The sequence below is a fragment of the Danio rerio genome, chromosome 24 (genome assembly GCF_049306965.1).
Source record: "Danio rerio strain Tuebingen ecotype United States chromosome 24, GRCz12tu, whole genome shotgun sequence".
Classification (NCBI taxonomy): Eukaryota; Metazoa; Chordata; class Actinopteri; order Cypriniformes; family Danionidae; genus Danio; species Danio rerio.
In genome coordinates, this window is record NC_133199.1 from 22,142,225 (window position 1) to 22,169,815 (window position 27,591).

Genomic DNA, 27,591 nt, shown 5'->3' on the forward strand with positions numbered 1-27,591 from the left:
TGATACAAAAATGGGGAGAATTTAAATGACTGTGAAGACGATCACAAATTTACCATAAAATGCAATTTTGAAACAATTTTCAGCTCTGCTTATTGCAGTGGCGCACAATCTGAGAGTTCAGTGTTTCATCTACACATACTTTCAGTCTCCTCGGATACTTCAATCTGTGTGTGTTCCGATTCAGCAATATCAGTTACCCGCAGACAGGATCCATTAAAATATGTCTGATGCAGAATCACAGTTGCAGCTTAAGAGGCACTATAAGCATTATTGACCTGCTGAGAGCCTGCGGTTGTGGAAATTGCACTGCACGCGTCTTAGACTCTAAGTTTGAATTTATATTAATGTTTATGACTTTTTAATTTTAAGATTTACCACATACAAACAACAATTGTTTTTCTTAAAGATGATCAGTGTTTTGGTCTGCACAAATGTGCTGGGGGTGTTGATGTGAGAATATAGGAACATTTTATTTAGCAAAGCTTACTTAATGGCAGGGCCATTTATATCAAAGTTGATATTTAGCCGCACCATGTTGGTGTTTCATAACATCTAATTTTTACGGGGTGGGTTGTTAGCCAAACACTTAACCCCCAACCGGGATGACATCCACACATTCAATACACTACAGATAATTTACCTTACCCAATTCACCTATAGCATATGTCTACGGCACAGAAATGCCAACTGACTCAGCTGGAGCTCGGACACTATTGAAAGTGTTTAAAATATCTGTATATGTTGTCTGTGTTATAATAAACACCTAAAAAAAGAGGCGCTTTTTGTATTTTTTTTTTAACTCAAATTTGAAAGTGTACCTTTTAGGTTCTGTGTGGTCTAGTGTGCTGTAATTAATTTTGGTGGTTCCTGCACATGTCTGTAATCATAGGAAAACAGAAAAATGTCTCTAGCATAATCTGTGCAAAAGTTATTGTAATCCAACTGATGAGAGGTGCTGTACGAGCCACAGGGATCGATCATTGTTTTCATTTTTCACTAATCTTTTGTTTGATCAAACATGATTCACTGTGTTTGGACCTAGTCAGATATATAAAAGGATTACTTATGCACATCACCTTTAAAACAGAGGAGAATGGCCCTGAAGTGCACAGCATAAGGTAAGAGATGACAGCTGAGTACTATCTAGGGCTGCTTATTGATCATGAATGTATTGTTTTCACTTCTGCACCATGGAAACACAGCAATTCATTTAACAACTGTTTAATATGTGAACATAATTCAGTAAAAAGAATGCTAGAACCGTGTAAGCACCGGCAAAAGCTTTCATTTGAGCTCTGTGTCATATGAACCATTTAAAAAATATGCAAATAAACCAATGTTCAATACCCAGCTCAGATATCCAAAATAGTGTCTATTTAAGTGTAAGTTACTTTTGTACAGTAGAATAAAAAGAGGGTACACAGAGTTTAACATAGGTCTTAATTTTCCTATCCATGTAACATCCGTCCAGTCATTAACATTCCATCTCAATAAAATTTTCAAGAAAAAAATATTTTTTTCTTCCTTACAATAACATTTGTTTTTAATGGTTATTTAAATGTTTTAACTGGGCCATTAGAAAAAATCCTTAGCGTTTAGCCCTGTGCAAGTCTTAAATTACATTTATAATGATCTTAAAAAGTCTTAAATCTAAATCCATCTATCTATAATGTAGCGAGGCAGAGGGAAAACAGCGACACAGTTGGATAGTTTTACAGACAAGTCCCCGGAGGGTGCTTTATTTACAACGTGATAGGTGTGTAAACGGTGCTCTTCTTCGTGGTGAGGTGCTCTGGTGCTCCGGGAAGTAGGTGAAGGACAGTGAGTAGTCGGGTGTGGGATCGTCACGAGTTGGAGTCTGCTGAGGAGAGACAAGCATTAGCACAGGGAGTCATTTGGTGAATGAAGCTCATCTTCTCCTGGCGTGGGCTTGGCTTATATGCCTCTCTGCTTGACGACGTCCAGCTGTGAATGATCCTGTGCTGATGACGGTCCAGCTGGGGTGAATCCTTGACCATGACGACGTGGCACCGGTATGCCTCGCTACATTCCCCCCCCCTTAGCGTCGTCCTGGTCCTGGGATTTCTGCGGAGAAAGGGAAGAGTATTGAGAGGGGGGGGTATCGCATACATACCGATGCGGGTGAAGGGCACATTCCTGATGGGTGATGGTATTAGAGGGCTGGGGGTTGGTCGTTGGGGAGACGTTCTTTGGCATGTGTTGTATGCCTGACAATATTTTTTTACCTCTCCGTCCAGACCGGGCCAGTGGAATCGATCACGGACCTTTTTTATCGTATTTCCAGCCCCTAAATGTCCTCTCCTTGGGTGAGTATGTGCCCACTCCAGAACAGTCTCCCTCTTGGTCCTTGGAACGACCAGTAATGTCTTCTTTTTCCCCCGCCTCTCTGCGACACAGTATAGCAGACCATTTTGTATGACAAAATGTGGGAGGGAGTGAGGGCTGGGAAGTCGTTTTTTTCCCTCTATTATTCTGACTTGTGACCAGCATTGTTTGAGCGTCTTATCTTCTCGTTGCGCTCTCCCAAAATTGCCTCCTGCCGTTATCTGTTGGAACATCTTACAATATAGGTTGGCCGATGATGACTCACCCCCTCTGTCGTTCTCGGTGGTCATCGACGCTGGTTGGCGGTCCCGCTGAGCCCGTCCTTTGTTCTTTTTCTTCGGACGAGCCGATCGAGCCTGATGGTGGGTGAGGAGATCATCAAACCCCGGCCAGTCTCTGCCCAGAAGGAGGGGCACTGAAAGATCTGGAACCACTCCTACCTCAATGTGCCAGCTGCCCGGTTTAGCCGCGATGGTCACTCTCTGTGAGGGTACGTGACGGGTATCCCCATGTACACACATAATTGGGATTCGGCTTTTTCCTTCATGATGAGTTCTTAATATTTTCGGGTGAACTAGGGTTATGGCGCTTCCTGTATCCAACGTGGCTTTTTGTGTTTTCCCGTCTAGATAAACTCTTCGGGTGGGAGCTTCGGGAGGGATGTTGCGATGTACCACACACCCTGCCGTCCAGGCTGGGGTCGGGTGTGATGTGGGCTCTGTGGGCATCGGCTCGTCGACTGGGCTGGGGACCGCCGGTCTGCTGCCTGGTCGTGCTGTGCCCTCCACCGGTCGCCATGGCGCATTTACCCTCCGGGGTGGCAGAGCCGCTCTCTCCCCAGTCTCCCGGGCCACGTGAGCTTCCGCCAGCTCCACCGCCTCCACCAAAGCGGCCAGCAAGTCGGGGTTCCTCATGCTGGTAAGTGTGCGGAGCCGTCTGGGTAGCGCCCTCATCATCTTTTCAATTACCACTTTCTCAGCGACCTGGACTGCGGTAGGATCTCCTCCCAGCAACCATAGTCTTCCCAATCGAGATAAATTAGCTGCTTGGGTACGTACCGGCTGCTTTTCGTCATATGACCACTGAATTGTTGTGCTGCGCTTATGTTGGAGAGTCCCATTCTGGCGAGTATCTCCTTCTTCAATGCTTTATAGTCATAATTTTTCGGTGTCTCTAATGCAAAATAAGCTCGTTGAGCTTCTCCAGTTAGGAATGGCGCCAACATCCTCGCCCAACTTTCCTTCGGCCATCTCTCTCTTTCAGCGATTACCTCAAAAGTATGCAGGTAAGCATCAATATCGTCCAGGTCGCTGAGTTTTGTGATAAAACGGTGAGCGCTCACCTCAGGAAACTGGCTGGAACCGGCCGCTTGGCGGAGCTGTTGTTCCATCCGGTCTTGTCTGGCGGTGAGCTGTTCAGTTATCACTTGTTGTCTTCTTGAGATTTTCGCTAGATGGCGTACTACTTCTTCGATCGACATGACTCAGGAGAGGATGACAGCCGAGCAAGAGCACGTGAGTGAGAGAGAGAGAGAGGATGCCTGTCTGTAAACAGAAGAAAACAGAAAAAATTCAGTGATTATTTCTTCTTACTGGCAAGTGCTATTTTCTGAATTTTTTCCCTCTGAAAAAGCGCGCATTCTCCACCAGTTGTAGCGAGGCAGAGGGAAAACAGCGACACAGTTGGATAGTTTTACAGACAAGTCCCCAGAGGGTGCTTTATTTACAACGTGATAGGTGTGTAAACGATGCTCTTCTTCGTGGTGAGGTGCTCTGGTGCTCCGGGAAGTAGGTGAAGGACAGTGAGTAGTCGGGTGTAGGATCGTCACGAGCTGGAGTCTGCTGAGGAGAGACAGAGAGACAAGCATTAGCACAGGGAGTCATTTGGTGAATGAAGCTCATCTTCTCCTGGCGTGGGCTTGGCTTATATGCCTCTCTGCTTGACGACGTCCAGCTGTGAACGATCCTGTGCTGATGACGGTCCAGCTGGGGTGAATCCTTGACCATGACGACGTGGCACCGGTATGCCTCGCTACAATAACTAACTATCTCTGTAAAAAACTGAAAATGTCAAAAAAAAAAAAAAAAAGTCAGTCTAGACCAGGGGTGGCCAGTCCTGTTCCTGGAGATCTACCTTCCTGCAGATTTCAGTTGCAACCCTTATAAAACACACCTGTCTGTAATTATCAAGTGGATTTCAGGTCCTAATTAATTGGTTCAGGTGGGTTTTAACAGGGTAGGAGCTAAACTGTACAAGAAGGTAGATCTCCAGGAACAAGATTGAGCACCCCTGGTCTAGACACTCATTTGTTTATAAAACTCCACATTTAAAGTGCCTTTTAGTCGCAGGCGGTTGCTTCTCACACAGGGCTGTATATGCAAATGAGGGACCGATCGTAACTAATGCTTTTCCCTTCTGATTACATGTACAAAGTGCAAAAGTCAATCAAAGGGTTTCTATAGAATGTTTTTATGAAGTGTGATTATAAAAAAATTGAATTAATTCATTTTTACTATTCGAGGATGGCTATATTCACACACTTCTGCCACACAACTTTGTTTAAATCCCATACAAAAGTGATTTTTGCATAATAGGTTATCTTAAAACGTTGTGGAATGAAAGGCATAGAATTGTCGGAGATCAAAGGCGAAAATAACCAATCCATGCTGCCTTGAAAAATCAATCAGATGAAGCTTTCTAAGTAAACAGGATGTGACATGATTGGATTCAGACATGCTGATTTCATACCTCCAAAATTTCAGTTTTTAGCTGCAAGTTTTGTTTTTTAATCAGTGGACCGACTGAATGATTCAGTGATTGACTCATTAGGATGGTTGTTTCTTTTTGATTGAATAAATCAATTAAACTATTATTTTCTTCACTCAAGAGAAAGGTTTGTTTCTGAATTTAATTTCAGTATTATTTACAACTAAAAACATCTTTACAGGATAATTGTGTTTTAATTACTTTCTCCTGCTCATGCACTTAAAAACAACTTCCCTTTACAATGGTATATTTCCCACGGTGTTTAAGCAGGCTCTTTACTTCATAAGAAACCTACTACAAACCACTTTTGGAAAACTTCAGACTGGTATCGCTAATTCTGACATTGCTAAAACACAACCAAGTATTTTTCCTTTTTTTTAAAATAACAACGTCCCGGACAGCAAACAATCTGGCTTCAGATGGGGACATTGAACAGAAACTGCCCAGCTCTTACAGATGTTGAAGCCCTGAGATTGGCAAAAGCAGCTTTCAGATCTTCAGTACTCAACTTGTCTGTTGCATTTGACACTGTTAACCATCAAATCCTCCTATCAACTCTCATGACAAAGGCGATCTCTGGAACTGTACTTAAGGTAGATCCATCAGAGTCTCTTGTAGGCGTGAAGTGTCTAAATCACAGAATCTTGCAGGGCTCATAGCTTGAACCACTTATTTTCTCAATCTAAATGGCATCACTAGGATCTGTATTACTGTATTCTGATGACAAGGCTCTACCTCTCATTGTGGTCTGATTACCTGACAATGGCTCTATAAACTGTACATCAGGTACAACTGATTGTACCTGACTGATTATGACTCTGTGTTTTGATCAAATCGGCTGACAGAATAATTTTTAGATCTACGAGTGTAGCAATAGATGATACTGTATATCTGTTAATTAGGGGTCAATAGTAGGCACCTATTGTATCTATTCCAGTTCTTCTTCTTCTTTCTGTTCTTCTTCGTCTTCTTCTTCTTCTTCTTTCAAGCTGCGAGTTAATGGCAGCCCTGTAAACCTTTTGTGGCATTTGCGCCAACTTTGGAACACTGATAAAGGACAGTCTGATCTTCAATCACAACAAATTTGTACTCTCTAACTCAAACTTTCTAGCGCCATAACATGTCCAGTGTTACACTTATATTTATTACTTTTAACTCAAATGGACCACAATCAACATTCCTTGGCTCAAGTCGATTCAAACGCATCCTAAGACGTTATTTTCTGTTATTTTCAATTTTTAGGTCTGTCATTGCCGCCTCACACTGACCACATCATAAAAACTTGGCAGCGCCACCTATGGTTCAACTGTTATAAGACATTCATTAGCCATTATTAATAATACTTACAAATTTGGTAACAACTTTTGACTGCATATGCTCAGTTTGATGAAATTGATCTCTAAATTTTCTTTTTGAGATAAGATATTTCTTGTGTCGTGCCAACAACACACATACCAATTATGCCATAATTTGTCAACTTCCTGTCCGCCATTTTGATTTTGTTTGTACCACTCTTTTTTTAACTCCTCCTAGACCGTTGATCCAATCTTCACCAAATTTGACTCGGAACATCCTTAGACAATATAGAGCAAAAGCTATGGAATTGTTGTCATTAGGCATATTTGCAAACTTGATGTAATGCTGCCAGATTACATTACAGGCTGAATCACTGCAACGGTTTGAAGTATTGAAACCAAACGTAATTTGTGTGATCTAGACCTGACATTGACCAAACTATGTCCACTTGCACCACCTTCTTGGTAAAATTGACAACCAATTAAACTCCATCAGTAAAAATCATTAAAAATTTTGTCAAATGACCTTTGAATAGTTTTGTCTATTGTCGTGAGACTGCTCTAGCAGAATCCTTGGATTTTAAAAAAAGGCTAGAGAGAATAAAACGACACCATGGTATAATAGTCATACTCGTGCGCTCAAAACAGCAACCCGCGCCCTGGAACGTAAATGGAAAAAAACTAATTTAGAGGTCTTTAGAATTGCGTACAAAGACAGTATGTCCAGCTATAGGAGGGCTCTAAAATCTGCCAGGACCGAGCACCTGCGCACACTGATAGAAAATAATCATATCAATCCTAGATTTTTATTTAACACCATCTCTAAATGAGCAAATAATCGGTCATCCTTGGAACAAACTGTTCCACCGCAAATTAGTAGTGATGACTTCATGAATTTTTTCAGTGATAAAATAGAAGGCTTTAGACAGAAAATAGGAGATGCCAAACTTTCTGCACCGGCTTATACTCCAAATCCTGTAAATATTTCATTGAATCATAATAATAACCTAAACTGCTTCAAAATCATAGAACACGAAGAGTTAGTAAAAATTATAAATAGCTCTAAACCAGCTACGTGTATGCTGGACTCAATTCCAACAAAATTACTGAAAGAGCTGCTACCTGCTATAGGAGAACCTCTTCTTAACATTATCAACTCTTCTTTATCTATAGGCCATGTTCCAAACTCTTACAAGCTAGCTCTTATTAAGCCTATTATTAAGAAACCGCAACTAGACCCCAACAACTTAGCTAACTATAGGCCTATTTCAAATCTTCCATTTATGTCTAAAATACTAGAAAAAGTTGTTTCCACTCAATTATGCTCTTTTCTGCAGACGAACAATATTTTTGAAGTGTTTCAGTCAGGTTTCAGGGCTCATCACAGTACAGAAACCGCCTTAGTGAAAATAACCAATGATTTACTCTTAGCTGCTGACCGAGGGTGCGTCTCGCTATTAGTTTTACTCGATCTTAGTGCGGCATTTGACACCATTGACCACAATATCCTCATAAATCGCTTAAAGTCTGCAGGTGTCCAGGGACAGGCTCTACAATGGTTTAATTCATGCTTATATAACCATTACCAGTTTGTGAATATCAATGGACAGCTTTCACAAGTCAGCGCAGTAAAGTATGGGGTGCCTCAAGGATCAGTTTTAGGCCCTTTACTGTTTACAATTTACATGCTACCTCTGGGAGACATTATTAGAAGACATGGGATCAGCTTTCACTGCAATGCAGATGATACTCAATTATAAATTTCAACTAAACCTGACGAGACGTCTGAACTGTCTAAACTAACTGAGTGTATCAAAGACATTAAAGACTGGATGACCAACAATTTTCTTCTCTTAAACTCCAACAAAACAGAATTATTACTTATTGGGCCTAAATCTTGCACACAGCAGATCTCGCAACTCAATCTACAATTAGAGGGATACAAAGTTAGCTTTAGCTCTACTATAAAAGATCTGGGTGTCATATTAGACAGCCATTTAACTTTTGAAAACCATATATCCCATGTCACAAAAACTGTCTTCTTTCATCTGAGAAATATCGCTAAATTACGAAATATGCTATCCATCTCAGATGCAGAAAAGCTAGTCCATGCTTTTATGACTTCGAGACTGGATTACTGTAATGCTCTATTTGCTGGCTGCCCAGCATCCTCTATTAACAAACTTCAATTAGTACAAAATGCAGCAGCCAGAGTTCTGACCAGGTCTAGAAAATATGATCATATAACCCCAATTTTATCCTCCTTACACTGGCTGCCTGTTAAGTTTCGTATTGAATTTAAAATATTACTTCTCACCTATAAAGCTCTAAATAATCTAGCTCCTGTTTATCTAAGCAACATTCTGTCTCGCTACAATCCAACTCGCTCTTTAAGATCTCAAAACTCAGGGCTTCTGGTAGTACCTAGAATAGCAAAATCAAGTAAAGGAGGTCGAGCCTTCTCTTTCATGGCTCCTACACTCTGGAATAGCCTTCCTGATAACGTCCGAGGCTCAGACACACTCTCCCAGTTCAAAACTAGATTAAAGACCTATCTGTTTAGTAAAGCATACACTCAATGCATCACCTAGCGGGTTCCACACAGGCTTCTGCATCTTGCTTATATACACTTTGAACAGCAGCTACGCTAATTTTTCTCTTTATTCTCTATTTTCACCTGGGGATACTCATCCCGAGGTCCTCAGATTATGCAGAGTCACTGATTGGATCCAAGACCAGCGACGAGATGATCCCAAGGATTCCATATCCGGGACCAGGCCATATCCTGAGCTGCTGCTGCGCTGATGGTCGTGGGGAGTGGAGAACATGAGTCTGATTCCAGCGACGCTCCAGGGACAGACGAGTCTTCGCTGAGGCCATCTTCCAGCCTCCACCACGGCGACTGAAGCTCTGCACAAGACTTTTGGCCAGCGGAGAAATTAAAATGGTCATGCCCAACTGAGTCTGGTTCTCTCAAGGTTTGTTTTCTTCACTCCGATCAGGTGAAGTTTTTTTCCCTCTCCACTGTCGCCACTGGCTCGCATGGTTCAGGATTGGTAGAGCAACGCATCGATGAATTTGCTCTTCAGTGTTTGAACTCTCAGTAATTATTAAATCACACTGAACTGAGCTAAACTGAACTGAACTGAACTTAAACACTAAAACCTGAACCACACTGTTCCAGTTACTATGACCATTTATGTGAAGCTGCTTTGACACAATCTATATTGTAAAAGCGCTATACAAATAAAGCTGAATTGAATTGAATTAAATACAGAGAACATTAATATAATTTATTTTCTAATTGACACAACTTTCTGTCCACCATCTTGAATTAAACAGAAAATCTGTTGTTTTGAGCTCTTTATAGATAGATAGCCCAATTTCCACCAAAATTGGCTCAGACAATGCTGCCAAAAAGTTATAGAATTTTCCTATTGCTCTGTAGCTTGTTGCCGTGCTGGTTTATGATGTGGCCGCTGGGCTGCTTGGTCCCAATAATTGCTGCTTGCAGCTATATTTATAACTGATATTAACATATTGATACAGTATAATCAAAATTTAACAAGGTGTACTGCCTTAAAGCACAGATGTTGTCATTCTCACATTTGTCATACATTTACACATGAAAAATCAAATTGTACATCTCTCTCTTTTTTTCTCTGCACCATACATTTACCGTACAATAATGTTCTGCATCTTATCAGCATTTTTACTTGTGTATTTGATTTATTCCCATGAATATTCTCTATAATTTTGCATTGCTTTAAAGGTTTGATATTGTTTGTCTGGGAAGAAAATATCTCAAAATATTTCCAGTTGGCAGAGGTTAACCTTGGCTAACAGAGCCTTAAGCCCTGTTATTAATACATTAATCAAGCACTTAGAAACTTGAGTCACATAGTTTTAGTTTTTTTACTCTACATAAGCTGATACACATAACCATACATTATTTATTTCTGAAATATTTATTATTTAAAGGAATGCTAACACAATACAATACCTGTAACCATCTGGTAGACCTTCTACTATATCTGACAGACAGATAAATACATCTTTTCCAGAAAAAAATAAATAAATTTGACAACTGAGAGCTTTCAATAAATCATTCAAAAGAAAACACTGAGATTCTCTAAGATTCAGAGGTCAGAAATTGGCTGATGTGAATGACTGAAGCTTTTTTTTTTTTTTTTGTGTGTGGTCTTGTCCTTGCTGTGTGTTTTGTTTACATGCTTTGCGCTTCAGGTCATTTTAGTGACAAGCTTCACATGCTCCTTTGAACTCTAAGTTTCTAAAATACATATTTTTTGAGTACCATAACAACCAAAAACATTGGACTCGCACTGTCAGCAAGGAGTTTCCAGGTATATACAATTATTTTAATTTCTTTATATTTGTTTTAATACTGTGTTGTTACCTGGATGATCCATGGCAGTTTTTACTGTTTTGTTGTTTTTGATTATCTTGTTTGTCTTGAACAGTATAGTTGTTCAATGTCCTCCAGCATCATTTGTGGATTTGAAGCATATAATTTTGACATCCATCTTTTCACTTGCTCTTACAAAAGATGAAAACAATTACTGATTCTCAATATAGAAACATGATACATTAAGATCCAGTGGGTGTAAACTTTGGAACAGGATAACAATGATGGTAATGATAATGATTTTGTTGTTTAAAAGTCATGTATTTTCTGTTGCACTGCTCTTCATAAGTTAAAATATTTACAGTTTACAGATGATTAAAACTGTTTGTGTGAACAATTGCAATTTTAACAAAAAGAAACAAAAAGAATATGAAAAAGTATTTTTAATTGACTAAGCATGAACAATTTTACTGTTTGTGATCAATAAACAATGCAAAAACAACTCTACCTATAATATGCAGAAATGCATGTCAGTTCCACTCTTTCTATAAATCAACAGTAACAAACAAACAATATTAAGGAAAGAAAGAAAGAAAAAAAGAAAGACAGAAAGACAGAAAGAAAGAAAGAAAGAAAGAAAGAAAGAAAGAAAGAAAGAAAGAAAGAAAGAAAGAAAGAAAGAAAGAAAGAAAGTGGCTCAGTTGTTAGCACTTTTGCCTCACAGCAAGAAGGTCGCTGGTTGAGTCCGGGCTGGGCCAGTTGGAATTTCTCTGTGTAGTCTGAATGTTTTCATTGTGTTTGCATGGGTTTTCTCCGGGTGCTCCGGTTTCCCCAACAGTCCCAAATCTGTAATCTACTACTTGTGCTTTGAAAATGTCTTGTTTTAATGGGTTACTGTCATTTCATTTATTCATTCTTTTTGCATCTGCTTTTCCGGGGCTGGGTCGCGGGGGCTGCAGTCTCAGGAGACAACCCCAGACTTCCCTCCCCCCAGACACTTCCTCCAGCTCCACTTCCTCCAGCTCCTCCGGGGGGATCCCAAGGCTACCTCCTTAGGTAGGTGTCCAGGAATCATATGAAACAGATGCTTGAGCCACCTCAGCTGAATTCTCTCGATGTGGAGGAGCAGTGGCTCTATTCCGAGCTCCTCCCAGGTGACAGAGCTCCTCACCCTGTCTATAAGGGTGCACCCTTCCACCCTGTGAAAGAAACTCATTTTGGCTGCTTGTATTCAAGATCTTGTCCCTTCAGTCATGACCCAAAGCTCATGACCATAGGTGAGTGTAAGAACGTAGATTGACCGGTAAATCGAGAGCTTTGTCTTTCGGCTCTGCTCCTTCTTTACCACAATGGACCGTTGCATCGACTGCATTTTTGCTGCTGCTGCTGCACCAATCCGTCTGTCAATCTCACGTTCCATCCTTCCCTTACTCATAAACAAAACTCCAAGATACTTGATCTTCTCCACCTGGGGTATGGACTTTTCTCCAACCCGGAGATGGCAAACTACCTTTTCCAGTGGAACACCAAACCCCCTTTTTCGTATAAAGGTCCAAAAACCAAATATTACTGAGAGCCGTGGGCCGCAGGAAAATTTACTATATTACCATAAAGTTGTCATTGTAATTTTCTAATTTAATTCATAAGATTTAAAAGTAAGTAAAAACATTACTTTAAACCGTATTAACTAATACAGTTTAACTTTTTAAATGAGAACTTACGGCAATAAAAACATAAACAACCACATTTATAACACAGCGGAGCTCAATGCTAAATACACTAGTCAAGCAGAATCTGCCTTTGACTTGATTTGCTCACCAAAGTTTCTGCATTGTGACGTATGTAGGCCTACATTTAAACAAAATCTGGTTCATTTATGCAATTTAATTGAAACATTTCATTTTAGTTAGCTTTTAACAATGAAACAAATAAAGGGTTACATTAAATTTGAATTGACAATTTTGAAACATTCGCATCATTCTCCCTCTCTTCTAGATGAGATGGAGGGCCAAATCAAAAGATACCATGGGTAAAAACTCCATGTTTGGTGTGATTTAGACAACCTGGGGTGGAGAGTGATGTCATGGCCCCTGAAATATTTTAATTATATCTAAACAACAAAAATAGATAAAGTGTTTGTTTTAACTGCACAAATCGAGCACAAACGACCTGTGCTAATTTAAAGTCATTTGAGCAACATGGGGCGGAAAGTGTCGTCACACGGTCAAAAAAATAATGCTTAATATCTCAGACCCCAAACCAGCACAAACGTTCGTTTTTATGACACAAATCAGCACAAACATAGCACAAATGAATGGCACAGTTTTGGGGATTATTTGTTTTTATGGGGTGCCAACTTCACGGAGGTCATATTTGGCCCATGGGCCCTAGTTTGTGCATCACTGTTCTAAAGGCTGCAAAAAAAGGTCTGTTTCTCATACCTCTGTTTATGACACTTTTATCTGATGTTAAAACTGTTGTTGGACAAAGTCATGCTTTCATCTAGATTGTAATTAGCTTTATCTGGAAGCCATTGCCCAGAGAAACCAATGGCAAATTGAGGCCAGTTGTTGAAGATAAAGGATTTGATCTTATCGCCCAGCAAAATTCAATCACGTGGTACATGCAATACAGAATGACAAGAGAGATTCACAGAGAGGTTGGATAACTGCAGCAGCCAAAATATTAATGATAATAATAACACATTGCACCCACTAAACACAGAATTTGATTCAATATTTTAGAGTTACCAGTAAAAAAAGTTACAAGGACACGTCAATGATACAGCACTGTTATTGTTCCCAAACCGAGAAATGCTTTCTTAATCACATATCAGAGATGCACATACCCCAGAAAAGTTCTACACTGGTGTTCTGTGACTCCAATGATCTAGTTATGTTTATCTCTTTCTCGCCAGGCAGGACGTATCAATGTGTACGGAATGGCAGGCAACTCAGAGGATACAAGCTTTTGCTTTTCTTACCAGCTTGTCTCAGGAAATCGGCCTTATCAGTCCTGCCCAAGCTGTTATACAGCAGAATAATTTTACACCCGGCTGAGAAAGCCTTGGCGACCCTGGATCATGTGCTGCGCAGGCAAAATTTAACCTTGGTGTCCCTTATCAAATTAGAACTGCCTTTTGTTTACCACCGGCTGACAGAAAGCCATATTTGTGACAGGCTGTTTTCTCATGGTGAGGCCAAGCGGCAGTGGAGTCATTGATGGATAATTTATGATTTATGTATATGTGACAAAAAGGACTGCTATTTGTATGCCTCTGACATGAGACCAGCCTCTGGAGACCATGAGCTTTTTTTTTGTTTGTGATGTGTTATACTGAAGGTTCGAGCACTGTTTTGGAGGTCGTGACTTCAATTTCTCTTTTGAAAATGTGAGTATGATGCTGGGGATTTGTTTTAGAACCCTGGCAGATCAAGACTGTATTCTCATAATGTAATGCTAGATGATTATTAATGTTAAAAAGGCCTAAAAGTTTGCTTTAGTCTTGTATCAGTTGCTTTGGAGATATTAGATTACTTTTTACAATTATTAGCAATTTGAAAGAAGTGAGACAATACAAATATTTATAACTTCTGCACTGTATAACTGTAGCCCTTTTGTAATAATAATATAATGATCATGTGAAAAATATGGCACTATGTATGGTATGGGCAGGTATGGAATGTAGTATTTCACCTGTTATATATTAAATTAATTTGTATTTCACCTATTGTTACAAAATGTATATTAAGTAAACCCAAAGTGTTTATCATTGTGTGTGTCTTTTCCTTTAGATTTAAAAGTACACTTAAGTTTTAATGTCCTGTGTTGTTCACTGATCTTCCCTTTTTGCACTGATTGCACATGGGAGAGGTGGGTTTCTGCTATAGGCTTCATCAATCTTAAATATTGAAATGACTTAGTTGAAGATACAGTTGAAGTCAGAATCATTAGCCCCCCTGTTTATTTTTCCCCAATTTCTGTTTAATGGGGCGAAGACTTTTTCAACACTTTTCTAAACATAATAGTTTTAATAACTCATTCTTTTAAAACTGATTTATTTTATCTTTGCTTTATGACAGTAAATAATAATTTACTAGATATTTTTCAAAACACTTCTATACTGCTTAAAGTGGCATTCAAAGGCTTAACTAAGTTAATTGGGCTAACTATGCATGTTAGGGTAATTAGGCAAGTTGTTGTATAATGATGGTTTGTTCTGTAGACAGTCTGAAAAAAATATATAGCTTGAAGGGGCTAATAACTTTGTCCCTAAAATGGTGTTTAAAAAAAAATTTAAAACTGCTTTTATTTTAGCCAAAATAAAACAAATAAAACTTTCTTCAGAAGAAAGAATATTATCAGACATACTGTGAAAATGTCCTTGCTCTGTTAAAAATCATTTGGGAAAAAAATAAAATAAAATCAAAGCGGGGCTAATAATTCTGACTTTAACTGTATCACATAATATTTTAAATAACTACCATAACAATTCATTTGGTTTTTGCCATGATGACAGTAAATAATATTTTACTAGATATTTTTCAAGAATCTAGTATTCAGCTTAAACTGACATTTAAAGGCTTCACTAGGTTAATTAGGTTAACTAAGCAAGTTAGGATATTGTATTGATCATTGTATTATGGTTGTTTGTTCTGTAGACAATTTTAAAAAATAGCTAATAATTTTGACCATTAAAAGGTTCATAAGAAAAAACTAAAAACTGCTTTTATTTTAGCTGAAATAAAACAAATAAGGCTTTCTCCAGAAAAAAATAAATAAATCAGACATACTATTAAAATGTCCTTGCTCTCTTAAACATAATTTGGGAAGTATTTAAAAAAAAAAGAAAAAAAATTAAAAGGGGGCTAACAATTCTGACTCTAACTGTGCGTATGAATGTATATATAAAATGAGGTTTTGATTTATTTTTGTATCATAGATGCAAGTAAGTGTTGAATTTGAATGCATTGCACTTTTCCTTTAACAAATAAGCCAAAAAAGCAAAGATACACTGTAAAATCTATGCTTTGTGTTATTAGGTATATTTTGCCACTCGTTGTTAGCTTAATTTTGTTTGAGTTTTATCCCTTGCTTTCCTCTAACCTTTTTGCACTAATTGCACATGGGGAGAAAAGCTAAAATATCAAAACACACTGTAAAATCTGTATATTAGATTTTATTGTAAATTGAATCAATAAACTGATCGCTTGGTGTAAATCAGTGTAAGTTTGTCCGGTTGTTAATATTTATTTATTTATTTATTTAAATAGGTTTATATATATATATATATATATATATATATATATATATATATATATATATATATATATATATATATATATATATATATATATATATGTAAACTATCTATCTATCTATCTGTCTATCTGTCTGTCTGCTTATTTAGAGTATATTCTCACAATAACTGTGTTTATTCACATTTTATTGTGTCCGTTTCTTTGAATGTTTGGCTTATTTATTCGTTTGTTTATTTGTTTAATATTATATACTGAACTTTCGTTCACTCATTCATAGCTGTCTGTTCGCACACTGGGAATCAGTGTAAGTGTTCAGTCCACCTCTAGATGCCGCTGTAACAAACCCCAGACTATGTTCTCTAGCTCGAACGCTTGTCTTCGGCACTCGTTGACAGCAGACAGGATCCACGCTGCTAAAGAAGACTCATTCACGGAGTAAGTACACTACATATACTGTACACATGTTGTGTCTGTTTATTTAGTGAGCTGTCATCTTAGAAGGTGATTTTGAGCATCATCTGCGCGTCAAATGTCACATTCCTGCTTTTCTACTCGGTCGCCCAACGCGAGTGTGATTTTAAGAATGCTGTCTTGTTAGTCAGCTTTGAAGGTTTTGTGACACAACCAAGCTGTCAAGCGTTCAGTCAGTGCTTGTCGCTGAATTCGCTGCACTTTTTGATTACATTTTTTAGCTTAACGTCAGATTTATGAACAAACCATTTCTCTTTGTTCATCTGTCTAGCCTTTGTGATACAATAATTACTTTTCGACACATCTAGAGGTTTACTTTAGGGACTCAAGTGCGAAAAAGTTTATGAAGTATTGAGCTGTGTTAGAAATTGGAGTGAAATCGTACCAGCGCTGAAAGCTTCAGATAATGATGTTTGACTTTCATTAAAAATACATTCTGTCTCCGAAGAAGTACTTGCTGCGTGATTTACTTGTGCATATAATGAGGGAGTTATTAAAGTTTGTAAACTGTAATTTGGGCACTCAACCTTAGAATGAACTCTGGCTCTTCTTTAAAGTACAACAAGAACTAATGTCAAGCAGAGAATTTCCCCAGACTAAGTCAGAAAGCCTTGAAATTTCAGTCAATAGAACTAATTACGAAAACACCCAGAGGGGAAGAACTACACAACGAGGGCCAAATTAATTAAAGACACAATGAAGGAAAGAAAGAACTTTGACAAGCCATTGACAAGGCTGATTTTCCAACTGTACTAGCAATCCAAAACTCACTTCTGCAACCCTGTGTTGTGAAGATAATTGTGAATTGTTCACCCTGAGAATCACCTTTAAACTGTGCTAAATGCATCAACAATTTAGTGATAGTAATTACAATTATCCCTTCATTATCTGTTTTATACAATTTGTTCAAAAATGTATCGGAAGCGACTAATACAACAAACACAGATGTATGACTATTTTTGTTTTCTGGAACGTGAATAAAAAATTGGGAGCAAGTGGACTGTAACTTTTTAATGCCATTACTATAAACTTTGAATTGTCAGGCTTCAAAAATGACTAAAGGGATCATTAAAACAGTCCAGATGACTTATACCATACATTCCAAGTATAATGAAGTCATGTGATAAGTTGCTTTGAGAAATAGACTCGTCTGTGTGAGACTGTATCTGTGCAAATAAATGAATCGCCTATTCTCTGCACTCACTGGCTACTTGTTCGAGAGGGGTCTGGATGCAGACCTGGTGCAGTGCAATCTGGGCTGCATCCTATGCTTTTTAATGGGCTCACCTAACCCCACCCCTAACCCTACCCGTCACAGTGACGTCACTAGCTCCATTTGAGTGCATTGTGTCTGACATTGCATCGCTGAGTCATGCAGTCTCAGCTTGCATCATAAAGGCTGCATCCAGATACCATTGACTTGTTCAGATTCCTAAATATGCTGTTGTGAATACATCACAGTTTATATCTTATTGATGTGAGAGAAAACTCAGTGAAAATGTAATCAGTGTATTATTTCCATACAGGCCTAGTACAGGAATGAGCAATTTCATGCAAATGTCAACCTTTCCATGAAAAAAATGTAGTGTTTGCCAAAATATCGAAACCGTTTCTGCATTTTTTTGTGTAAGCAAGGTATTTTACAGTGCTTTACTCATAAATGTCTCTGTTAATGTTTTCAAACTATTATATTTGATTTAGCAAAACACACTAATTTCACATCATTCACATACATAACGAAGCTTTTTCCTCATGAATGCTAAAATAGCAAATAAAATAAAATCAATAATTTTTGTTCTATAATGAGCCAACTCTTATTCTTTTGACTAGCATTGTTTCCTTTGGGTTATGCAGTTTAATTTACAGAATTTGTACTAAGTATGTTGTATACTGCAAACTTGAAAACTTTTTTCGTCACACCCATAATAACGCATGTTCATTTTCCTCTTTAAAAATATAAAAAATGTTTAGGGATTTTACTGCAAATTTCATCTATAAATGACATCTATAACACAGGATTTGCTCTTAGATGTCTTTAAATGCATTGCTGCTTTGTTTACAGATACAGTGTTTAGATGAGCAGAAGTAGTGTGATTATTTATAATAATCAAAATAGAAGACTTAACAATAAGATGTTTACATGACATGAGCAATATATTTACTCTTGGCAGTTTTTTATTGTATTAGTTTGTCCTTCGTTTTTTTTTTTTTTAATAAGACTAAGATGAAAACAATAACATCATGCTTTTTGTGTTTATTCATATCAGTGCATCCTTCAGAGTTGACATTCTCCTCTTATGAGTGGATTTTTTTCCATACTTTGCATGCAGTAAAGACTTTTATTTTGACATCTTTGTGTTGAATCATTGGCAACTTAAAGGGCACCTAGTCTGCCCCATTTCACAAGAAATAAAATAAGTCTCTGATGTTCCTAGAGCATGTATGTGAAGTTTCAATAAAAAAATAAATAAAAAAACACACACACAAATATTTTTCATTACTCTTTTAAACTGCCCCTTTTAGGCTTTGATCCAAATGGACAATATGTACAGATAGTGTTTTTTAACTAAAAATAAACTTCCGGTAAAAGGTTGATGTGACTATTTTTAAATTTCAGAAAGTTTTACAGCGTTGATGTTGTAATGTAATTAAAATAGAATCCGTCAAATAAACTTAAGCATTAATTTGGTTGTATAAGCGTAATATGAGATGAAAGACATGTAAACACAAGTGCCTTCAGTAACAGCAGGCTAGTGCAGAAACTTAATTGAAAATACCAGGGTGAAATACATTTCCATATTTTTAAGACGCAATCAAATTCCAAAATGGAATTTATTGCATGCTTCTTCTCCAATCTGAGACACACTTTATATCGTATACCAATCAGGCAGTAAAGATCACAGATTTTCAAAGAAATTAGATCTTAAACGTATCGATTTTGTAATGGTGCGACAGTTCACTGGAAGCACTTAGGTTGGCTGATGTAAATTAAAAGTCCATGTGCATATACCTCATTGTGATGTTTTGGTGACTGTTGCTTTAAATTCATATGAGATTGAGCTCTTTTTCAAAAGAGGGTGGAGCTACAAACACCTACTGTGTGCATTAGCATAGCTGCAAATTTAAAACATCTCAGAAGTCAGGAGTCTAAGAAGAATATAGCGTTTTTTTGTGCATCCTAAAACGCCACATTTATAATGCCTCTTAGTCGCTGACATTATCTTTAGTGGGTACGTTGTGAAAACAGTATTGGCGGATGGCTGCTTCTCACTTAGGGCTGTCTGTGCAAATGAGGAAGAGATCATCACTAATAGGTGAGGCTTTTCCCCTCTGATTACATGTGCAAAAGGAGAATGTCAATCAAAGTGTTTCTGCAGACTGTTTTATGAAGTGTGATTTTAAAAAAATAGATTTAGTTTTTACCATTAGAGGCTGGCTATATTCACACACTGTTGCCACATAACTGTCTTTTAACCCCTTATAAAAGAGATTTTTGCTTAATAGATCCTTCTAAAATTACTTAATCTTAAATAGTGGTATCTAGTGTCTCTGCACATATATAATTTTGTTTTCTGTTTAGACATTGCTGCACATTTTTGAAACAACCTACCATAAATTACAGATTTTTTTTTATTTACATCGTAATTGCATTGATGACATATCTTAAAAGAAAACTTGTTTATGTCAGAATAATGGGCTATATGCACACAGACTTCAGCCAGCACCAGTACTTCCAGTTAATTGTCATCCGATTCAAAAATCACAGTAATTAAGATCTGATTTCTTTGAAAAACAGCGATCTGCCTGGCTAAAAAACGATATAAAGTGGGTATCAGACCAAACAAAAAGCACTGCATTGAATTATGTTTTTCCGTTCCATGTCTTTAAAAAATGGAAATTAATTTTATCCCAGTATGTTCAATGTAATTTCTGTGGCTAATGACTGGGCCTCCGTTTAAACGGTCTTTTGTGTCTTTTTATGCTTTAACAAACAAGTGGACACTTAAGTCTATTTAACTGATTATATTTGAATTACATTACAACATCAATGCTGTAAAAGGAACCTTTTGAAATTGAAAATAATCACATACCTTTTGACAGAAGTCATTGGCTGAAAAACACTAGCTGTGCATATAACCCATTGTTAAATCCTGACCATTTTATTTTAAGCAAATAAATGACTATTCATAAACATGTAAATGTATGCATTATTGCACTCTATATATTAAAATTAATTTTCTAATGAAAAATAATGACACTTTAGTGTTTACATATTTATTTTTAGTTTGTTTTTTGTCTCTTGATTAGATTATTTCAGGTCAGCACCAGCCCTTTCAATCTAAATTTAATTTGGACCGAGCTCAATTGGATTGATTGAGGTGTTTACATGAAGGCTGCTCAGCATGATTGAGCCATCAATCCGATTATAAATGGATCATTTGGGTGCATGCAAATGTAGCTATTGTGACTAAGACCTACGTTCGTCACATAAAACTATTAAATGGCTTCAGAATAATAAAATGCAAAATGAGTCAGATGAACCAATTTTTTTAGTACACGTATCCTCTTGAAGCAGTAAGCTCCATCCTCCTTCAATTGTAACTGCATGAAAAAAGACCAAATCCTTAAACAAACAGTATCCTTTTATGTTTACATTCAAAGTCAGATGATAAAAGAAAGTCATGCAGGTTTAATATCACATAAGGCTGAATAAAGAATGACCAAATACACTGCCGGTTTTTAAAAAAAAGTTTTTAAGTAAGCAATCATTTAAGAGCCAGCTTTTTTTTTTGAAAACATGTGATATTTGATATTGAGTATTGCAATTTAAAATATTTTGATTCCCTAGAGAAACACAATCTTAATTAGTTTTTTAAATAATTTATTTTGTGTAATGATCATTTTAAAATAAACAATATATTGTGAAGCCCTTTGCAGTGATTTAATGTTTTTAGCATGTTTTTCTTTTAACCCTATGTGATGCATGAGTGTGGTTTTTAATTTCCTAAACAAGCACATCAGAAGATGTATCATGTGGTCATATTCCAGGCTGACAATGCAAAAATTCATTCTACTGTAATTGACTGAGGCCCCAATTGACGTCTTTGTGCTGGAGACAGTTATTGTTACAGAGTAGCTCAGACAAAAATAAATGCAACTTTAAATGGAAAAAAAACTTTGTCACTGTATAAGTTAGTTAAAACAATGCCATGTCAAATGTACACTCTAATAAAGGCTAAAGATGAACCTGAGGAGAAACAGCTCTGTGAAGTCTACCCTATTTATATCCCAAAGCTGTACAATTCATGTGCATAAATCTAGCCTCCTTTCATGACCATGAGATGCATCTATATGTGTTTGTTTAAGAAATACAAAAAGCTGCAGACTGCATCAGTTAAGATTAAAAGAACAGATAAACATTTAAGAAGCCAGAATAACATTAATCAATGCATTACTGATCCAACCTCTAATTTATTTTCTTACATAAATTCAAACTACATTTTTGCTTAATTTACCATTTAATATGATAGTTTATCAAATAAGTTATATCATTGTTTAATAACCAACAAGTTATTTATACAAGGAAAATATAATGCTCTTGTTCCAACTGTTCATGAAAAATTTTGACATACCCCAGAAACATTTTTTTTAAAATATCTAATATATCTTTAGAAATATTATTGTCTGTCATGGAAGATCCTACTTTAAAACATTTAAGAGATAGGGGTAATCTGTCAATGTTTTATAATATACTTTTAGAGATATCAAAAGATAACTCCTTATCCTACTTATCAGAATGGAAAAACGATCTTTAAGAAGATATATCTAAAGAAGGATGGATAGATTCTTGTTTATTTGCCCAAAATAAAAGTATTAACACAATTTGTAAATTGCTGCAATGAAGCATTTTATTGCTTTACATTGGAAAAACATTGGAAATTACATTGGAAAACTTAAATGCCATTATGTGGCCAGTGGATTAAAGAAATGACTAGTAATCTTGCTCTGGAGAAGCTGCCAATTACAAGATTTTTATAAAATATGGACTCCCTTTCAACACTTTCTTAACCAGGTGGACCATGCAACATTTTTTTTTTTTTTTTTTTAATGTTTGAGCTTTCAAACCCTTGTTTGAGTCTTATTGTATTGTTCAGATGTCTTACAGTTCAGCAACAAATAACAAATTTGCTAAACCAGCAGACACTGGAAAGCTGTGTAATGCAAGGTAGAAAAATGCAAAACAAAACATTGTTATTTTTTTTTATTTAAACCTTTTTTAAATCTTCTATTTGTTTATTTATTTTAATCTTTATTTTTTATGTTTTATTTTTGTAAACAAAACCCAATAAATATATTTTGGAAAAAAAAAAAAGTTGTTCCAAAACAAATGAACAATTGACAGTATTTTTTTCTCTGTTGAACAAAAAATGCGATATTTCAAAGAATGTTGGTAAGCAGAGTTTTGGTGTACAGTAGTCATTCGCTGTAATGGGTTTCATCATTCTGTCAAAAAATTACATTTCCTGTTCATTTACTCAACCTCAAGCAATTCAAGGTATAGATGACTACTGAAGAGTTTTTCTTCTTCAGTAGAACATTAAAGACGATTTTTAGACTTTCTAGTGAAGTAGAACCAGACTTCAGCAATCATTATGAATGTCACTCTAAAAAATGCTGGGTTGTCATAACCCAATGTTGAGTTGTCCATATTTGACCCAACACTGGGTTACAACAATCTAGCATTTTTCAGAATATACTAGATTCCACTGAATGTCACTTTTGTCAGATCATACTTACATTTAAAACTTCTAGTGAGGTTTTATGAAACCCGTTATATTTTACTATCTTTTTTTTTTTTTTTTTTGCAATCATTTTTTTTATATATTACTTTAGAGTTGCTGCTTCTGAAGGTGTGTGCCTTTGGGTCTGGCAAGCAAAGTTAAATCACCACAGCCCAAATGCCAGCAAATATGGATTGAAGTATAATATTTCAGTGCATAAAAAAAACTGTTTTGAATTTTTGAAATTATTACATCTTTCTTTTTTCAATATTTATAAGTTTGGACTTACAGGAAACAATATTATGCAGCCACACTGAAATAGATTTATTTATTTTTTAATATTAGGATGGGCAATAACAATCTTCAGGACTCAAAACTGAAAATTTAATTAAAGTGAAAATGTATTAGTTCACCTAGAAGCACTGCATCTGTTATTGTAGCATATTGTAGCAAATATTTAAATACACAGCATTTTATTGTTTTCCGAGGAGTTTAACTATTCAGCTATACAGTAATTAGTCTTCTTTGTATAAACAAGTCAATAAAATGTATTGTTATTAAAGTAAATACAGTTAAACACATTATCTCATGCCTGGATGCTTTAAAAATCCTCACTCTCTGAACTAACAACAAAAAACAATTATGATACAGACTAATCATTGCAGATCCTAACTATTGCGAATGATCACATTGTGAGATCGATGCTAAAATTATATATTGTGTAGCCCTAAAATGTATACATATTTAAAAAGTCAGGGTATACATTAGGGCTGCACAAAGTATTAATTTTGTCTGCAATAGTCACACTGCAGGGATCTGCAATGTAGTCTGGATTATAGTTGACCAGACATTACAGTTAACAACATAGTGGAGTAATTTCAAATTGTAAGCTTAGAGTGAAATTTTAAACAATGAATTAAACGTTTATAGCTTAGATTAATTATACAATATACAATTATTTAGTCAAAACAATACAGTGTTATAATAATACTTTACTTTTTAAAAAGGTGAGTAAACATTCCTTTTAAAGTGATTAGTTGACTTTAAATAAAATAATGAGTAAACCCATTGATTTTAAAGCATTTGTTGACTTTAGTTTTAAAAAGTAAATAAACCCATTTATATTAAAGCATTGGTTGACTTTACTTTTAAAAAAGGTGAGTAAACGTGTTCCTTCTAAAGCATTTGGTTGATTTTACTTTAAAAAAAAATGTGTAAACCCATTGATTTTGTAAACCCATTGATTTTTTTTTTTTTTTTTAAGTGAATAAGCCCATTGATTTTAAAGGGATTAGTTGACTTCTTAAAAAGCTGAGTAAACATGTTTCTTTTAAAGCATTTAGTTGACTTTAGTTTAAAAAAGTGTATATCTGTTAAAATAAAAGCAGTTATTATTATTATTATTATTATTATGTGGGTGACGCTGTGGCGCAGTATTTAGTGCTGTCGCCTCACAGCAAGAAGGTCACTGGTTCGAGCCTCGACTGGGTCAGTTGGCATTTATGTGTGCAGTTTGCATGTTCTCCCAGTGTTCGCATGGGTTTCCTCCAGGTGCTCCTTTTTCCTCCACAGTCTAAAGACATGCAGTACAGGTGAATTAGGTAGGCTAAATTGTCTGTAGTGTATGTGTGTGAACGAGTGTGTATGGATGATTTCCAGTGATGTGTTGCAGCTGGAAAGGCATCTGCTGTGTAAAAACATATGGTGGATAAGTTTTCGGTTCATTCACTGTGGCGACCCCAGATTAATGAAGGGACTAAGCTTAAAAGAAAATGAATGAATAAATGAATGAATGAATGAATGAATAATTATAATGTGATTATTTAATTTTTGCTGACTCCACAAAAATCATAAATCATTGTTTATTTGCACCTTTTCTCTGTTGTATTCAACTTTGCTTGTCATTTTTTTTTTTATTACAGTATAGTTTATTCAGAACCATCTCAATCGGTCTAAAATTTAAATACTATTCAAATTATTTGGTGAAATTACATTTATATCGCAATATATGACAATATATTTTTTCCAATATCGTGCAGCCCTATATATATTGCAGTTATATGGGTTTGATATGAATAATTTAAAAGCATCCATAGTTTTAGTTTGTGACTTTGTGGTGCAGCCTCTTTGTGACAGCTCTCTACTTCCATCAATAGTCTTGTGGGTGTCAGGTTGGATTAGCCCCTTTTAGTTTGTGTGTTGATCCATTTTGGCAGAGTGTTAGGGATACACCTCTCTACCTGCATTGATCTGTTACTCTCAGCCGGATTGATCCAAATAATGACATTTTGCACTGTGGGCTGAGTAAATGATTCTATATTTATCTTGCATATAACACTCAGGCTGCTGTCATCTCAACCGGTACTGTCACAAACAAACAGGATGAAATATCTGCTCCTGAACGAGACACTACAATTAATGGAAATGTCTTTTCGGTGCTCCAGCTTGAAACTTTTCACTTTATCTTTAAGTAAGATGTTCTTCAAAACTAGTTATTCACTAAAAATTTTCAGAATTCTCATTATAGATAGATGCAGTGTAGTTGGACTCTCATGTTTAATGAAAATGTAATTTACTTCAGTTAGCTGTGCTTTTTTTGACTCACCAACAGATCTTTATATAAAGTTTCGTTATTGAAAATTGTGTGGTTATGTGAAACTAAAATTATTTTATTTTATGCATAACATTTTATTGTTGTCAAAATGTACTTGTAATTACAAAGTGTCCATATAAAGTACTTCATAACAAAGTTATACTTCAGAATAACTGGCAAAACATCTTGCTAATTGTATGCAGTGTGCAATACATATTTATTTATCTGTCCATACATGCAACTGGCCAAAAAAAAAAACCTTTAAAAAGTTGAACTGTTGCTCAAGTTGCTGTTGAGTTAAAATGGTATTTTAATATTAAAATATTTGTCTAGATCTTATTTAGATCTTAAAATGTTGAAGGTGTCTGTATAATTTATTGTATAAAGACATTTATACTGTAAACCCAATATTGTGATTAAAATATTATCTGGAACAGATTTACTTAATGTTAAGTTACAATATTTAATCAAACGTGTTTTATTAATTTCAATGTTTTCATTTATTTATTTTTTATTTTCAAATTTGAAAATTTTTAGTCTGATTTAATTGTGCTTCTAGTTAATTTATAATTTATACAATTATACATTGTTAATATTTGTTAAAGCGCATCTATTTCACCCCTTTTCAAGATTTAAGATAAGTCTTTTGTGTCTCCAGAATGTGTGTGAAGCTTCAGCTCAAAACATCCATCAGATTATTTATAATACCTTTCAGATTATTAGAATTTTCTGCTCTGAACACAATGTAGCTGTTTTTGTGGCCTGTGCCTTTAATGCTAGTTCTCCCCGCCCGCCGTTCCCATGTGCCTGACAGAGTGTGCCTCAATCTCCACCTCGGCTGTGTCAGATAAACAGCACAGTGACAGACATGAAGGAAGCTGGTCCCACATAATGTTTGTGAGAGATATACAGTAAGAACTTTCCCAATGATTATTTGTTTTGGAGTTAATAAGTCGACGAGAATGCTGGTAATAAAGATGGTTAAAGCTATGTAGTTCATTACAAACATGCTCTGCTTTAAAACGTTTTAAACTTGTAAAACTCATTCTTGATGATGATTAATGATCACAGCGAGCTCAACAGATCTTTTAATTCCAGTTGCTTGCTTTGCGCACACCCTCTTGTTGTCTTGTTGATATGATTATACACATTACTACAAAGACATGTTAATATGTGGCTGTCAATTAATTCGAGGGACGAGAAAACCACTCTCCTACATCATGTTTCGATCAACATCAAAATGGGAGATACTGGATCCTATTTTAACGTCAAGAAATAAAAAGATAAGAAACAGACTTATTGTCTGTATATCACTATGACTGTGGACACCCTATACACACAGTTCTGTCTAAACAGCTTCCAAAAGATGATTTTCATCATAAGTGCCCTTTAATAGATTGTATATATTTCGTATTGAAAAAAAAAGTACTAATATATGTTGATATAATTGATTATGGTTTGATTATTAATCAAGTGTAATCATAATCAAACTTTTTTTTTTATCTGCATTTATTGTCATTTAAAAGTGTTCTCAAATGTACCACATATGAATCTTTACAGAACTTGTTCATTATTATTATCCAGAATAAATGTAATAAATTTTCCATTTTTTTCTTAACTGAAATGACATCAAATGTATTTACAGAAATCCATATGTTTTTGTATTAATCTAAAATAATGCAAAATGTGACAGGAAACATTTGATTGTTTT

The 27,591-nt window shown here is 36.0% G+C and overlaps 1 protein-coding gene and 1 long non-coding RNA gene across 2 annotated transcripts in view; one reads left to right on the plus strand and one right to left on the minus strand.

Moving 5' to 3' along the window:
• Positions 1-1,707: 1,707 nt before the first annotated feature.
• Positions 1,708-5,549, minus strand: LOC137489287 (uncharacterized). The gene is made up of 2 exons (XR_011008693.2): positions 4,073-5,549; positions 1,708-3,890 (listed from the first exon to the last, which is right to left on the minus strand). It is a non-coding gene; the product is annotated as an uncharacterized lncRNA (long non-coding RNA).
• Positions 5,550-16,434: 10,885 nt separating this feature from the next.
• tpk1 (thiamin pyrophosphokinase 1) overlaps positions 16,435-27,591 on the plus strand; it is a 158,581-nt gene continuing 147,424 nt past the window's right edge. Inside the window, 1 exon segment of the mRNA NM_001006074.1 lies at positions 16,435-16,469. The gene's annotated coding sequence lies outside the window, so the exon portion shown is untranslated.